Below are 17,403 nucleotides of genomic sequence, written 5' to 3'. Positions count from 1 at the left end.
GTCCGCACCACAGTGATGCTGCATCCTCTTCAAGGTTACAAACGTTGCATAACAAGGCCCGTGTGAAATATTCACCAAGCTGCAGACACGGTGGAGGAGGAAAAGAAAATAATAAAAAAAAACTCACTGTCCATGATTAGAATGTTTTCACGAAACCCTAAAACTGACAGCTGTATTTCCCCTATTACTGATAACAAAACGTAGGTAAGGGTACATGATTGTCAAGCGTGCTGGGCAGTCATTTTATTTCTACACAAGATCTAGGCTATTTGCGGAGGTTCATGTGACTCATTCGTTGCATGACTTGTCCGGCCTATAAAGTCAAACATCTGAAGCCTGCTAAGTTACAGTCTATGTTCTGATATACATCTGAATTCAAAAATGCAATTATGTGGGCAATTGGATGTTATTCAAATAATTTTAAAATCAGCGCAGCTCAGTGAGATTTTTGTCTTCTCACAAAAAAGGTCTTTATTAAAATAGGTCAGAGCAAAAAGACAAGCAGTGAATTGTGCATTGATCATTTAGCCTATTTGTTTATTTTCGGAGTAGAGCTGCATTTTGAAAAGAAAATTAAAATAATAATCCTAAAGTCAGACCACAAAGTGAATCCGTGATGTCAGCACTGACCATAATTCAGGATGTACGTCATGTCACGCATATACATATATAGCCTTCTGTTGCCAGGCAAAGATAGGATCCAAATAAATGTAGCCTACCACTCTACATTAATATTTGAATTGCACGGCACGCAAATTTAAATATAGCCTGAAAAACGTTAACTCCAATAAAATTAAGAAAAAAAATGTTGTGAATCACTAAGGCTTCTGAAAAGGTCGTACGGTCAGCCATTTACATCAAAGTTCGGCCTGCGGTGAGGGTTAATACAAATAAACTTCAAGTCATCATCTATTCGATCAATCAACAGGACTTAATACCCAGATGATAAGTGAATAGCCTTTTAATGTATCTGGATACACAAAATAGGCTACACACTGGAGAAGGTCCCGCACACTTTTACACCGAGGGTCTAATGGCTATTAATGTGAACCCCTATTTAATTGCTCCGGTGATTAAATCATCTTTAGCGGTTATTTCCTAATGTTAGAATATTAATTTTACACCGAAGTTAATTTTTCACTTTTTCTGGAAAAGGTGGTTGCAAATTAAGTACAAGCGAAAACAAAACAGACGTGTTATTCTACAATAATACAAGTAGGCTAGTTAAAATATGGACGGCCGATATGAAAGCAGGTAAAGGTTTAAAAAGTCACAACAGCAGTAACAGGTGTAAGACAAAATGTGGAATTTCACGCCGTACATCATCAAGGCGGCTTCCACATTTTGATGCGCTGTTCTAAAGACGCAAAATAGTCAGACATAAGACATTACATTTTAAATCGGTTAACTGCCCTTAATAAAGGGTAACATCATTTACAAAATAAATGCTTTTGAATTACGTTGACGTGGTTAAAATTCACATTCTCTCACACTCACACACACACACACACACAAAGTTCCATCTTGAAGCACTGACATTATATAGGCATATATAAAAACAGAAGTATCATATAAACGCCTGTAATCTTTTAAATACAGGCTATAGGCTAATAGATTTGAATGTTTCTCCATTAAAAAAAAAAAATTAAATAAATGCAGTAGTAGGCTACTCCTAAAATGCGCACATATCTATTTTTTCTCCAATATAATTTTGCATAAATTTCACTTTTGCCAAATACCCTAATTCCGATTTATTTATTGCAGTTGGAAAACAAATATGAGTATTCAGAATTATCATCAAAAAGGCCTACAAGGCCAAATGGAAGAAAACTGCTGCAACATATGAGTTTGTTCAGTGGGCAGAAAAATCCTATAACACGTTATCAAAAAAATAAAAAAGATCCACGGTCACCATGAAAAACGTTATAATTAGGTCACAGGTTTATTTATTTCATGCGTTTTTATTAAAACCAACGTCTGATTCGTGCGACTTCTTTTTTTGTGGAGAAGTGTAATTAGTTTGTGATCCGATTTGGAGCATTTCTATTGTACCGCACACGTTCACATAAAGCCCGTGATCTAAAATTTTACAAAAGCCAGATTTACCAACGAATGCCACATTATATCAAAGGCCTGTAAAACATTATGAATTTAGTCATTTTTATTATTAGGTAAATCGGATTAGAGCTTTTGGTCATCGGACGTCCTGGTACAGAGATGCACGTAATAAGGCGGTTACGTGCGCATCCGACACGTCTTAAAATGGAGGTTTTTAGCCACGTTACAGGACACCATTTCATTTGTTACAGCATTGTTGCGAACATCAGAATATATCATTTTATCTCGACTTTATAAACTGAATGACTTGTTATATATTTAAATGGTGTGTACACTACAGTCCAATATTTGTAATCCGCAGCCAGTCTTTCGGCTCGTGAACAGGCTAACACCCCAGGAGCTGCAGCGAGGTCACGCAGGCCATCTTGTGCATGATTTCTTCTTTGTGGATAAATTCTATATAAAACCACGTAAGGGATTTTCAGTGTCAGAAAACTTTCAATGTCAAAACTTTTAGTATAACGTGAATAAAATACTAATATACAGGTCAGCATTCTGTTAAAAAAAAAAAAAAAAAAAAAAAAAAAATAAATAAATAAATAAAATATATATATATATATATATATATATATATATATATATATATATATATATATATATATATATATTCATAACACATTACAGACAATAAGGCAATTTAAATTTTATTTCGCCAAGTGTGCAGAGGTGACAGTGAAATGTAAAAAGATTATGTATACACATTTTAACTATTAAAGAAAGGCAGTGTTGGAGGTTAACTCTAAAGCTGTGTGTAAACAATGTACCTGTGTCTCTCAAGAACTCACTCGCTGTCAGTCAGTTTGGCACGACCGGGTGGTCTGAGTAGTGGTTGGTTGCGCTGATTGTGAGTGGTCAGCTTTGCTTCAGCAGCACGATCAATACTGGAGGCTTCAGCTAGTCTTAACTCCAATATTTACGTGCTGCTACAGTAAGGCGACCAGCAAAGGAGAAAGGCAAAATCAGCCCAACAATTGTCTACGTGGCATTACTTTAGAAGGTCTAGGCTACATCCAAGAGTGATAGCCAACAAGTCAGCTTCAACATGTTGAAGAAGCGCAAAGTGACAGCCAGGTTGTATATTCAGGCATTACTGCGGCAGCACAGTATGGCCTGCATCTCAGTGTAACCCACAAACCATTCCGTGCTGCTACAGCATCACCAGAACTGCAGCCAAGTCCCTCCACTTCCAGCTCTTTTCATCTTCTGTGTTATTTGCAGTCTTCATCCTCCAGGCTTCTAGTCCAAACCACATGTTCACAGATGGCTACAGACTATCATCTACCACACAAAGTTCAGATGATCAGAATTGTTTTTCTTCTGTCCACTACTAAAGCAGGCGACGAGGTTCACCACCTGAAACACAGAAAGAAAATGCCGTTAAATGTTATCCTGACACTCAGCCTGTCAAAGTTGCAGCGTGGGGCAACAAAGTGCACTGTATGGCCAAAAGTATGTGGACAACAGAATGTTACACATGTACTGTATATTGTGGAATATCTCATTTAAAAACTATGGAAAATTCCCACGCTTTTGTAACCATTGAAACCTGGCTGCAGACATATGCACCAGTTTAGCCACAACGTGAGGTTGGGTGATAAGACCAAACATTCTCCCAGTTCAATTCAAAGCTGTTGGATGGGATTGAGGTCAGAGATACAGGCAAATTAAATTCTTCCACTCCAAACTTATTTACGGATCTCGCTTACATTGATAATGCAAAGGGACAATGTCGTATTGAAACAAGGACGAGCCTTTCCCCAAGTGTTCCTGCACCACTGGAACTATACGGTTTAAAATATTGTATGCTCTACCATTAAGATTCCTCTTCATTGGAACCAGTCAGCCTAGGGACAGAGTTGTCCACATACTTGGTCATATAGTGAGTAGTGTAAGTAAGTTCATTTCTTGAGTGCAAAAATTTGTGCAGACAAGTTCTCTAATGAGTAGAACATAATTCACTGCAGCAGATCTGACATTGTTGACTGAAATAGTTTAGTAGCATAGCTAATGTTCCAAACAATTTTTTTTTTTTTTTTTTTCAAAACACTGATATGGTATGACAAATAATTCACATAGATTTGTCAACAATGCAATGTGGAAACAGGAGAGCAGGGCTGACGGGGGGGAAAAAAAATAGCAGTCGGTACTTTGCATGACTCAAAAGATAACATTTTCTAAGGATTCACTGTATCACTCAAAATACTGTGGCATTTTCATGCCCAGTAACATACTTTAGTGCTATTGACAGACAGGTGCTCCAGACACCTGGGTGTAAAGTGAGCATCTTTGTCTGAGCTACAAAGATGGTTGCTTGTCATAGGGTGTGTCCAGTATCTCATTCAGTGGTTGAACACTTAGGTTACAAAGCCAATTACTGCTACACTGTCCTCAGCTAAATGTTCACCCCACAAAAAAACACTGTACATAACCTTAAAAAAAAAAAAAAAAAAAGAGACAAAATATATATGTTTTTAAGAAAAAAGGAAAACAGTTTAACCAGTACCAGCATATAGCCTTTAAAATGCACTTTAACCCCTTTAATAAAGCTAGAGTCCACTTATTGGAGGGACTGCATAGCCTAAGTTTACACAATTGTCAAGAGATAGCTTGTGTTCAAGAGTCATTTAGCCAATCACTGAAACCCTACCAGCATCAGAGGTGTTGTTCAATAGCTGACCAGACAAATTTAGCCAACTAGAGGAATCAAAGTACCATAAAAAAGTAGCCCTTCCACTTATACCAAGAATGGTAACTTTTCTAGCAAGATGTTCCAGACTGTCCTTGTAAACCTCAACAATATATTTGAATTTAAAAAAAAATCTCCTTCGACAAAACCTAGTTTGTATGCAAAGGTGCTAAAACAAACTTTGTCCTGGTAATCCTGGAGGAGATTGGGTCCAACAAATGTGTTGCCACTAGAGGTCTCAATGGACCTGTAATTATGACCTTGGTCCGACATGGACCTGACGGACGGAACCTAATAACATCTCTAACATACTTCCCTTCCAAAAACACTGACAAGATGTGCTGGCCTTCTCTCTGACACACACACACACACACACACACACACAGACCAGTGCAGCTCAGAAGAGGACAAAAAAAATAAATTAAAAATAAATCATTAATCGACTTGAGTAATGCATATTTATTTTTAAAAACATTGGCATCGAATTCGAACTCTGTATCGGCCAATGCTTTCGGGTATCTGAATCGGGAAAAGAAAATATGGTATCAGAACATCTCCAGTTATGCTGCTTAAAATTTGCATTAACTTTACCTAACTCATCTTTCCATCTTAAGGCATAATACAGGTAATTCCCAGTTATGACTACAGTTAAAATGTGTTATTAGGTATGCAAAGATAGAGAACACAAGTGCAACAATGTTATCCAGTCAGACACCCCTGACGGTGTCACCCTCTTACCATCGTCAGGTGGAGGGTGGGAACACAATGAGGATAGTTAGTGCAGTGCTTTCTATTTAAAAAAACAAAAAAAAAGGTGTAGGAGCCTGGCTCTTTCAAACACGTAAGATGACATGTATGCCTAAACAGTAAAAGAAATGTCGAAAAATCCATAGTTTACATTAAGTACCAATTTTACAATTATTTCTAAAATCTCAAAAATAAATTGTTTGCACAAAATTTGCACAGCCTTTGCAAAATTTGTTGCACCTTCTGAATGACAAATTATTAAACTGGTGTAGGAGCCTTTATGGGGGAACATTTGGTTTAGAGTTTACAGCAGGTATCAAAAAGTCAACTAATAATACTCAAAACATTTGATTGAGTTACACTGTGGTTAATTTACAACTTCACATCAGGGGTGTATAATTGTCAGATATGTGGGGAATGCCAAAATCACCTTGTATTAGTCCTGGGCTAGTAGGGTCCACATTTCCTGTCAAGGTCCACATCACAGGATGCATTCACAACGATTGGAAGCAGTGCCTGTTTAAATGATGTGAGCAACAAAAAAAGTAACTATTTTAAAAATCAATTAATAACTTCTTACATAAAAAAGTGGGAAAACATGGGAAACACACAACTTGAAATCACATACAGAATATTTGTCATTTCCTTATCTCTATGGCATAGGTTAATGCCAGTTTTTCAGATAGTATGGTATAGTCTAAACTTAACTAGAAGTCATAACTATTTATCTTGCTCATCCTTAAAAAAAATAAAAATGTAACAAATGTGCACAAAGGAAGTATCCAGGTAGGCTGTGTATTTTTTACTTTTAAGCTGATCATTTCTTTATAAGTCCTTCATATCAATGATTCTAACCTCTCCCCGTTTTTCTCCCTCTCCTTTAAGGCAGCATGCCCAGACATGTCACCTTCACGGCTCAGCCTTTTTAACCCATTCCTACACCATTTGCTCCCTATACAATGGGCTCAAAGAGTCACCTGACCCCAAGGTTGAAGGCCAAGTAACCTACACACCATTGAGTACAGGGACGTGGACATGACAACCCATCACCTCCCCAGAAGGGGTCTGGGCCAGCCTTTTTTGGTCTGGTTACACCATCTTCTGCCTGTATAAGAAAAAAAAGAGAAAAAAAAAAAACTAAAAAGGAAGAGCTACATTGACTAAGCTGTGCAAAAAAACAACAAAAAAAAAAAAAAAACCCAATGGCAATCACACTTCTCTGCACGAAAAGATCCATGCAAATGTGAGTTTCTTATTGTGTTCATCAAGCTTTCTATCTTCAGCCACTGGGACATGAAAAATACTCCCAAGTTAAATATCTGCAGACACAATGGCCTAGTTTGAAAGCACTAACAATTAAAAAATATTACTGATTTATACTAGTTACAGAATATATATTTAGTCATCCAAAATTCTATTAATGTAAGAGTAGACCCACCGTTTCTTTTCACTGGCATGCAAGCAACATACACACATCGCTTTAAAAATGTAAGCTAGATAAACGGCAGGTATTAGGCTAGCCAAATCATTGTTGTCCTTGTTTGGCAAGTCAACACATACAGTACAAATATATTCTGTTCACTGTGCCACAACTTTATAATCTTTCACCAGCTACTGGTGCCACATGTACACAGCATGAGATATTCACAGTAGTAAGCAAATACAAAACCAATTCATCTGTAATATCAAAGCAACCAATTGTGATGACATATCAGAAACGGAAAAAATAAATATAACCGTTATACAATTTAAAAAAAAAAGAAAAGAGGGTGTGTAAGTCTAAAAGCAATCCAGGAGGCATTGAACCGTTTTTTTATTGTTCATTGTAGATCAAGGATGCTACTTAGGAAGAACTGCTTTGTTCCATACACCAACACCAGTACTGTTATGGTGTTAAACCCTGGAAAAACCTGTTAATTTGCACAGCCAGCAAAACATGTCCAGCATAGCACAGGCAGAGTGACTGGGATTCCCTGGAAGCTACAGCCATATCTTATCAAATTAATTACAGTAAACTCCAAAAACATGTGAAAACACATACCTGGGATCGACAAGGAAGTAAACCAGTACAACACTAGCAGATTTGTGAGAGTGACCTCAGAGTCATTCTTGCACTCCACAGGTATACACCACCCCTCCATTTACTGTCAGGTGTGAGTGTGACAGAGACTCTTCAGGTACACAATATCTATAATGGATAAAATTATTTGAAACACTGCATTTGAAATTACGTTTTTAAAAAAGGCACAACAATCATCTAACATGTAAAATAATGTTGAATAGGACTCATTATGCTCTTTTGAATTAGTGAGAGCACGTCTTACAACAGAACAGTGCAGGCCTTCAAAAGTTTAAGAATAGTTCAAATATATTTTTAACCACTTCCAAAGAAAGCGTGGACCACATTATAGGGTTCCCCCAAGACATACAGCAGTGTCTGCCATCTAAACACACCAGTGTGTCCACAATGTGTCTGGTGAAATATTTAATCTGAACACACAATTGCTATACCTGCCTTTTACTGCAGAAACGATGCATTTCAACACAGTATTATGCATTCCTCAACAAATCCATTTGACTCGTTATTTACTACTTTATATGAACTATCTCAAGCTTCCTCTTACTGCCATGGAAGACAGAGCAGCAATAAACAGGATGCAGACAAAGCAGTACGCTGTGGCGCAATTTCAAAAGTACGTTCATTTACACTTGACCATTAGTATGGAACGGTTAAAAAAAAAAAAAAAAAAAAAAAAAAAAAAAAAAAAAGGCATGGCAAGAAGCACACATTTTTGAAAACTACCACAACTTTTAACATCACTACAACCTTTTTATTTATTTATTTTAAATTACAGTGAGTCTCTACTTACAGAACCATCCGTAAGGCTGAAATTAGTGTGTATGTACATGCACTCATAAGCAAGAGGGGGGGGGGAAAGAGGAAGTAAAGCTAAAGTGTGAGAGTTGAATGGCACACCCATAAACCAATTACATAAACATAGACTATACTTGGTTTATTTTGTGTGCGTAGTCCAACTAAAATGCCTAGAATGAATTCAGACACTAACAATACTTGGGTTCACAGTGTAATACATGTGTGTTAAACATTACAACCAAAATCTTTTCCTGCAAACAGTAATTAGGCTTTCCAAGGACTTCAAGTTTTGTTACACTGTTGATTGAATTTACATGTTGATACAAAATTTAAATAAATCAAAGTGTAGTATTGTTACAAAAATTAATTACATGTAAATACAGGCATTAATAATCTTTCCGATGACTTCGCTGTTGCTTGCTAGGCTTACAACTGTATTGGCAGTGACAATTACACACCAGCAGATCAACATGAGTTACAGCAGTAAATCCCAAACTATGTGTGTGCATGAATAACTGTCTCAAATGCACCAAATTAGTTTCTTGAAGTAAACATTAAAAACTGACCAAACGAGAGATTGTTGGTCAGACTGTGTGTAAAAATATCTGGTCTCTTTGCACCAAAGCACACTGCCTGTCTGGGGATAGTGGGTAAGGTATTACCTGCCTACCCAGTTACAGCCACTAAAATAAAAATACACATAACCAGCCACCAATAATTTAGGATCACTATAAATCTTTCCAATCAAACTGCTCACAAGTTAATACTGTGGGCTAATCTAGCACCCTCGAGTGAAAAAAAAAAAAAAAAAAACGGCTGGTGTAGCAGAAATGAAAACACCATGTGTGAGTAATCAGAGGAGGTATACTCCTGCTATGTCAGATCTTACTGCCAGTGCAGTTGCAGGTTATCATATTACTACCTAAAATTTAATTGTCAAGCAGAGAATTCACCAGCACTGTAACAGCTGACATATTCTTTCTGAATATTATGTCCAAGTCCATAAGTACTTCTGTCACTACACAAAACAACAATAAAAAGGGAATCTGGGGAAACTTTTTGAGTGCAGCTGCAGAAGATCATAAGATTTGAAAATCTACAAAATGTTTAACCCTCTAATTGACCACCTAAATTTATTAACGTTCACAACAGATTATCTTACTTTAGCAGGCCATAAAATACCACTTACTTTACCAGCCACTCATTAGATTACCATGTTTTTTTTTGGACTGGTGAGTGAATCAAATGTACCAGCACCATGTATATTTTCACCAGCACCATCTACCTGGCTGGTGGATGATGTTATTGGATTATACACAAACCATAACAGCAGTTAAGCACAGAACTAATCATTATTTAAAAAAAAACAATATTAACCACCAATATAAGCAGCTTTTTTAACATCTACCATTTAGGTGAAACCGGTGTAACGCCTACTACAGTGATGCAGCACCTACTGTATGAAAAAACCAGCTTGAGATGAATCGTGAACATAAAACATTTGATTTGACGTAAAATAACCTTCTGAAAACAGCAAAAAAAGGCAAAGGTACAAGACTGTGTACACAAACTAGCATAGACTTCAATGGTAGCAGCTAGCTCTAGCTAGCTGTTCGCGGGTTCAGTTAACATTTCCATGGTAACAGTTTCACTGTTAAGCTTAGGGTTGTGGGTAGTGTAGTATTTCTCCATAAGATCACGAATAAAACACGTTTTTCTTAAAACAGGGTGGATTTCATACGGACTTCTAGCTTCTACAGTAGCAGAAACTTTCACTTCACAACCTCGGAGCTCGTGGTCAGTCTACCTCGGATGGTTTAGACATGATGGCTAATAATCAAAATCCTTATGGAGAAAATTAATGGGATTTTTACTTCCGGAACCGTTGAGCTCTATCATTTTCCTTATTACACGGTCTTGTTGACGGTTATTTCTGTATAACAGACCGTTGCTAAGTATAACACACCATTGTCATGGACGGAATTATGATCGTAGAATCTTGCCGACCATTTTTAAAAACAATAAAATCGTTTTTGAATCAACATTTGTGCTCATATCGCTGATCAGCGGATAACAAAGAGAGAGAGTGTGGAGCAGACGGAGATCGCTAACAGTGCTAATGGCAACTGTGCAAACAGAGCATTAGTTAGCTTTATGCTAAGCTCAGTCACCAGAGCGACATGGCTTCCGCTGGACAGCATTGTTTATCAGTGGCAAAGTTGTATGTATGTATGTATGTATGTATGTATGTATGTGTGTATGTGTGTATGTATGTATGTATGTATATATATATATATATAAAAATTTCAATAATGATCAGCTCGCTCCTCAATATCCCTTACATTTTGCTCCATTAATTTAGCCAACAAGTTTTTAGAAGACATTAGAGCTTCTCTGTCGACTCATAAGTAACGTTAGGCTAACTGACTTTTTAGGTAGCTACCAAACAAAATGTTTTAATGTATTGCAATATTTATATATTTTCAGTGTTACTAACTGGGCGTGACATCTCCCGAAAGAAATTCTGTATTAGTTTTTCTCCATTGTATACACACAAAAACATGGAGCTATGCACAAGTTCTGAAAAATGTAATCCCATGTATCAACAAGACTTCAGACCATATAAATAGAATTAGATTTATTATATATTACTATGCTCCAGACTGCTTAACTCTCAGCAAAAATGTTTTCACCCAAAATAAAAAAAATCTTATTTTAAGTTGCTAGTGCAAATTTTAAGCTCTTTTATTCTACTAAGTTCGTGGCGCTCTGCTGGACAGCGCTCACAGCGGAGAGCTATGTGACACATGCCACTATATGGAGACTGGCGGGTTAAATAGAATGTCCTACAGAGAGTATGGCCGACAACCTCGCGGTGGATGCACTGGAGACAAGCTTGGACATGCGCTCCACCGACATCTGCGGGCTTGTGTCACGGACACAAAAGTGCTTAACAGGTGACTGCTTGTTTCCACGTCACTGCGCGCAACGTTGTGGCTGCGCAACCGCTACAAGTCTGCAGCTGTCCGCCAAAAGTATGTCTGAGCCTCCAGGACGGACGAACTGGTACTCAGTTGCCTGCTTGTCGGTTAGCGGTTAATGATCGGTTTACAAGGGTCAGCTATCGGTCAGAAACAAAAATATCTATAAATTAGCATCCAGACATAGAACCCTACATAGAACTAATACCAATGCCAACTTCTAGGGAGGAAAAAAATAAATTAAAAAAAATAAAAAGACGCTTGAAAACCAGTTCCCATTACTGCAAATTTGAATACTATAAAGTTTGTGCTGAGTGTTGCAGAAAGAGGGAAGAGAAGGGTGGGGGTTCTCTGCAGCCTGGCTACAACACGTGAGCAAGTACAAAAAGAAAAGCACAGTTTCACCAGGAAATGGGGGTGGGAGCCCATTTTGCCGGAGGGGTCTGAGAAGACAGAATGATGAGTCACAGAATGTCATGCTAACAGTCTGAAACAGCACAACAGTGCTGTACAAAGAGAGTTAAGAGGCAAATACCAGAGAATGGAGGCGAGACATAGACCTGTAGCATTTACAGGAGACTAACTGTAGGCACCACAGGAATAAGAAACTGTTCAAATACACCAGTACTAATTTGACAATTGCAAACGGACAGTGTCCACAATAATGCAATTCCTCTTTAGAATATGAGCAAAATATTTACACCTATTTCACCTGTATGAGCACATTAGATACATTCTAAAACAAGATAGCCAGTGCAGAAGTTTATATATTACTAAGATTCTTAATCATAAAATTTTACTCTGAAAAAGTGCTACCTCATCCCCTCTAGAGATTAGAGCTGGCAAATTAAAATCTAGTTTTTATGAAACAGAAAAATCAGCAACAGTCACACAGTACAGCTGATTTTGTAAAACTGATTATGAGATATATATATATATATATATATATATTTTAGTCGACTGACACAGAAAGAAAAGGGACTTTTTTTCCCACACTTTGCCAGCTGAGGGTTCAGTAAATTTTATTTTCTACATGTAAGGTATTAGAGCCATTTGACTTTCTATCTTTAAAACCGCTATCTGGCTGAATTCACTCAATGACAGACCAGTAGACAGACAATTTAAACTTTTAGCATTAAATAAGCAGGCAGGTGTACACACACACACACACACACACACACACACACACACACACACACACACACACACACACACACACACACACACACACACACACACACACACACACACACACACACACACACACACACACACACACACACACACACACACACACACACACACACACACACACACACACACTTACATGTTTCACAAACAAAAACACAACTTAGGTGCATTGCATTTCTTTTTTACATTATGTGTGCATATCATATTGGGGTTAACACCACCACATGTAAAGAGATAAATGAAAATGTGGGTTATACAAGTTGCCCATAAATTTAAATACACCATGTGGTGTACATTAAAAATCAACCAATTTGTTTATTCCTAAAGCAGATAATTACACGCCTGTCACATTTTGAAGTTATCATACTATTCATTGTTTCATACGACAACAAATTAAACTTTTCTTGTCAGTCAGACACATCAGATCTTATAGTACAGTGGTTTCCTCCTCCTCCTCCTCCTCTTCTTTGCTCTGCTATGTGGCTGTGAAAGATCTTTAACTCATATCACTTTAGCTAATTTCCCTCCAACTAAATGCCCTCAAAAAACAAATACACAAAATCTAACTATATAAGCTGGGCGGTTTCATGGTGAAAATGCGCTCCCTCTTCACCAAAAATGATTATACTAAGGATACAATCTGCAATTTCAGTGAAGAAAGCTATGCATAACACGATGGTATTTAGTTTAATTTCATTCAGTTCATGCATATCTAATTGGTGGAAACAACTCTTAACCTTACTGCTGCAGAATATGTATGACAAAATAAAATTCCTGGACAAATGCTATTAGTAAGCACCCTGTCATTTGTGACGGGGCAAGGGGGAAAAAAAGGCTTTGCAGGGAAATGGCCTACTCTGTCTCATGTTCTCAACGCAGTTAATTCGAATTAAGATTTTTCAGAAATGTAAACATGTACATGACAATGTGGGCACGTATTTGGTTAAATAAATGCAACCCTGCAACGTTAAAAGATAGGAAGGCCTCGTATTATGTAACACATTAAACCGATCTCTACTTAGAAGGAAGTAGAAGGGGCGGGTTTAGACGCACAATTATATGGAGCCTCTCTTTTCCTCTCTCATGCTGTATTAGTCGAGTAGTCACGTTCATTATAAGAAACATAAGGCAGGATAAAATGTCATACATACAACCTATCCAGTAATTAATGATTGGATCCGTTTTGTCACTCTTTACTAACCAGATTATACCTCGAAGGGTTTTTTTCTCCCTTCAATGTAACGTTACTTAAATTTAATCAGAGTCCAGGGCACACAGAAAGTGGAGCGATGCTACTAAGTGCAAAAAAGCCAAAAGGCAATGACTGAAAACCTTTCTACATCAAACTACGATGATCCCAAAAAAAACAACAACATTACAGCGAGCCACGAGCAGCACCGCAACTAACAATAAAATTTCCGGCTTTTTATTTTTTTATATATTTGACGTTAATTCAACTTTACTGAATCGTTAGTGGTTATGACTGCCATTCGTCTAACGTTTAATAGAGCTATTAAAGTTGAATCATCAGAAGTGGCGACTTATAATTGTTGTCACTTGGCCGAGAGCCACAATGATCATCCAACGTTTACGTTAAAGTAAGAGAACCTATTCAAATCTATTAACGGATAAAAATATGAAGCAAGTACTTAACGTTGATTAAGACTTAGTAAATTATCTGGTAACGTTACTGGTCATCGGACTTACGTTAATTACAGAGATACCGTTAAGACTGCAAACACACGTTAAGAACCACTTTACGACACAGACAGGAAAATAAAACAAAATCCCGTCTTTATTATTAAAAGGCATGACTGAGTGGAAGCTCATACAGCAATATAAAGACAAACTTACCAGGTGTTTTCTTTCTAACCACCCACAAACCGTTTGCAACAAAACATGCAATCTACCAGCTTGCACCTTAGTTAACAAGCTTGGTAAAATCAGACGAGGTCTCTCGTTTAGATTTTTTTCCCCCTCCTAAGCCAGTGAATGTGCCGTGTGCATTTGTTGACACTGCCGACTGTGCTTCTCCTCTGCTCGAGCCTGGCTGCTTTTGCACCTCCCGCTCAAAACTAGGATCCAATGCGAAAAAAACAGTCCATCATAGTTCAACTTCAATTTATAACCCTTAAGTTAAGGGTCTTCTACATGCTAAATAATTTCCCATTTTTCGGATTTTAATAAAATATATCCCTCTCATCTCCTGCGTAAAACGGACCACTGTATGAGCGCATTTTTTTTTTTTTCTACCGTCACAGCGCAGCAAAGTCAGACTTCCCTCTATATGAGCTAGCGGGCTAAGCTAACAGGCTAGCTGCTAGGAGTAGTACAAGCAAGCAAAGCTGGCCAAATGGCTAACGTCTCCCCGCCACGGTCTGTCTCTCCCCTTTTCCACGTATTCCTCCCCTTCAGCCCGTTTATATTGTCCGATTAAAATCAATTTAAATACTTTGTGGCGTCAAGTACCTGTGTTTCCATTGATTCTTGCGATTCCCCTCTCTAAAGGCGCAGTTTAATTTTGAGCGCTTGGTTTCTCCCCCGTCTCAGCGACAGCTTTCTATATTCGCAGCATCCTCTCTCCGCAGCTGCTGAGGCAGTCGCTGCTCACTCGAAAATGGCGCCGAAAGATACACTCCTCATTCAAATTCGATAGAGCCTCCCATTCTCCCTATTGGCTGAATGCGGAGTGGAGTCCGCACAGCTGATTGGACGCAGAAAATGCACTCTCGAATGATCTCGCAGCCCACGCAGCGTTCAACAGAGAGAGAGACAAATTAACTCTTTCGGTTCCTCAACGATTTATACAGCACTCAGCAGAGCTTACGTTCAAACCAGATTTTTTTTTTATATTAAATGAATGCTACAATCCTTAGTAACGATTATGCACTATTAAAAACACAATGCAGCCTTTATATGTACCACAAAAATATAGTGTTACAACAGGAGATTGAGAGAATGTGCAATAAAGTAAATACTAATAGCATTATTAAGTACCATAGACACCCTATATTCATAGCCCAAAATAAATATTGTATACATTTAAAAAAATAGTATAGTTGCATGAGATTACTTTTCTTATTATACCAAACATTACCATTTTTTTCAAGTTTCTTACCACTGGTGAAGAAAAAAAACTAAAACTTTTAGTGGACGCTCCACAGTTTTGAAAGTAAGCATAATAAATGCCCATGTTGCCAAATTAACAGGGCAAATTCAAAAGCTCACTCCATAGTTATCCACAACAAAACAGCAATGACTGAGAGATGCAGTTGGCCTCACACTTTTTGGTACATCATATCATATAGAGTTAGGCCTACATGTAAAAGCACTTGTTATTTGGGTGTATAAGAATGCTGAATATGTTGCAATACTTTTCTTACCATCCTTCATATAAGCGGCATGAATTTCTATTCAAAATGTGTTCCTTATTCATAGAATGGGTCCTTATCTGCAGCTAGCACACAAGTGCTTGTCTTGGAGTGACAGGCCTATCAAAAACAGCCAAGATGGCCTAATAAAACACATTGTTGCAGCCATAGATGACAGGAATATAACATCTGGTATATGCATATTATTAGGTCAAGAAGTAAAGGAATCTGTGAGATTACTCCAAAGGCCAATGAGATTCAATCCAAAATCATAAAGGATGTGAAAAAGCAGGACTAAAAAGCAATAAACGCCTTAACCTCTGAGGTAAAGGGCCTGCTAAACTGTAAAGGCTCAGTCAGCAGTTATGTTCTCTTCCATGCTCTTCTCGATCATAATGTGGGGTTGGGTTTAAAAGACTGTCTATTTTCCACAGTTCGAAAGAGGACATTGCTTTCTTATCTTAAATTGCTGTGACATCATATTGCCCTCTCTAATTTGAAGTTTCCTTCTTCCCCATTTTAAAAAAAAACTTTTGAAAGATGTGTTTTCCACATATTTCAAAGGGACATGGATATCATGCTTAAAAAAATAAACAAATTCCATGAGTATATTATAAGGCATAACAACTTCTTCTAAACTTAAGACAACACCACACGAGTACACACACCACTGCAGTGTGCAAGCAAAGGCCAAAGCAGGGACGGTTGGGTACTGCCACAATAACCCTGCTGTTATCATATCTAGTGTAGCATAGTGTACCTTGGGCAATATAAACAGAGACAGCCATTTCATCCCAATGCACACATAATAACAATACATAACATTCACCTGCTATGTCAGTAGTTGGCTCCACCAGAGTGCATTGGAAAAAGAATCAGCTGCAACCTTCTATTAGTTTTATGACGTGCTTAAGTGAATAGAGGCCAATCTTTTGAACACAACTTTAACTAAGTTCATATTTCTACTAACCTTTTTGAAAATGTTTACACCATCACAGATGTAATGTACTTTTTTCAACAAAAAAATGGTCCTCATCGAGAAGCATATCATTTCTTTGCATTGCTATGTGTGGTAGTAACAAAAAAAAACTGTGTTTTTTTTACTTTAGAGTACAAAAGCAGACTGGGAGAGAGAGGGCGCCCATTGTGCATGCATTCTGGTGTAGTGTGGACAATGGGGCGGAGAGGAAAAAAACACACTTGTTTACAGATAAACTGGTTTGGACAGGAAGCCAGTAAGGAGGAGCTCTGTGTTGTTAAACAGGCATGTGGAGAGGCAGGGATGAGCCAGCAAAAACACCACCGTGACCATAGGGGAGATCATGATGTAGTACTAAAAGACATCATGCACACAAGCACGCACGCACGCACGCACGCACGCACGCGCACGCACGCACGCATTCAAATCTACAAATGCACATATGCAGTACTACA

General features: G+C 37.8%; 1 long non-coding RNA gene across 1 annotated transcript; it reads right to left on the bottom strand.

The window, feature by feature from the left end:
• Nucleotides 1-87: 87 nt before the first annotated feature.
• On the bottom strand, nucleotides 88-15,199 carry LOC114563862 (uncharacterized). The gene is made up of 3 exons (XR_003693696.1): nucleotides 15,068-15,199; nucleotides 2,883-3,471; nucleotides 88-2,514 (listed from the first exon to the last, which is right to left on the bottom strand). It is a non-coding gene; the product is annotated as an uncharacterized LOC114563862 (long non-coding RNA).
• Between the last annotated feature and the right edge of the window lie 2,204 nt (nucleotides 15,200-17,403).

This window comes from Perca flavescens, chromosome 11 (assembly GCF_004354835.1).
Source record: "Perca flavescens isolate YP-PL-M2 chromosome 11, PFLA_1.0, whole genome shotgun sequence".
Classification (NCBI taxonomy): Eukaryota; Metazoa; Chordata; class Actinopteri; order Perciformes; family Percidae; genus Perca; species Perca flavescens.
This window is presented reverse-complemented; position numbering and strand designations above follow the sequence as displayed.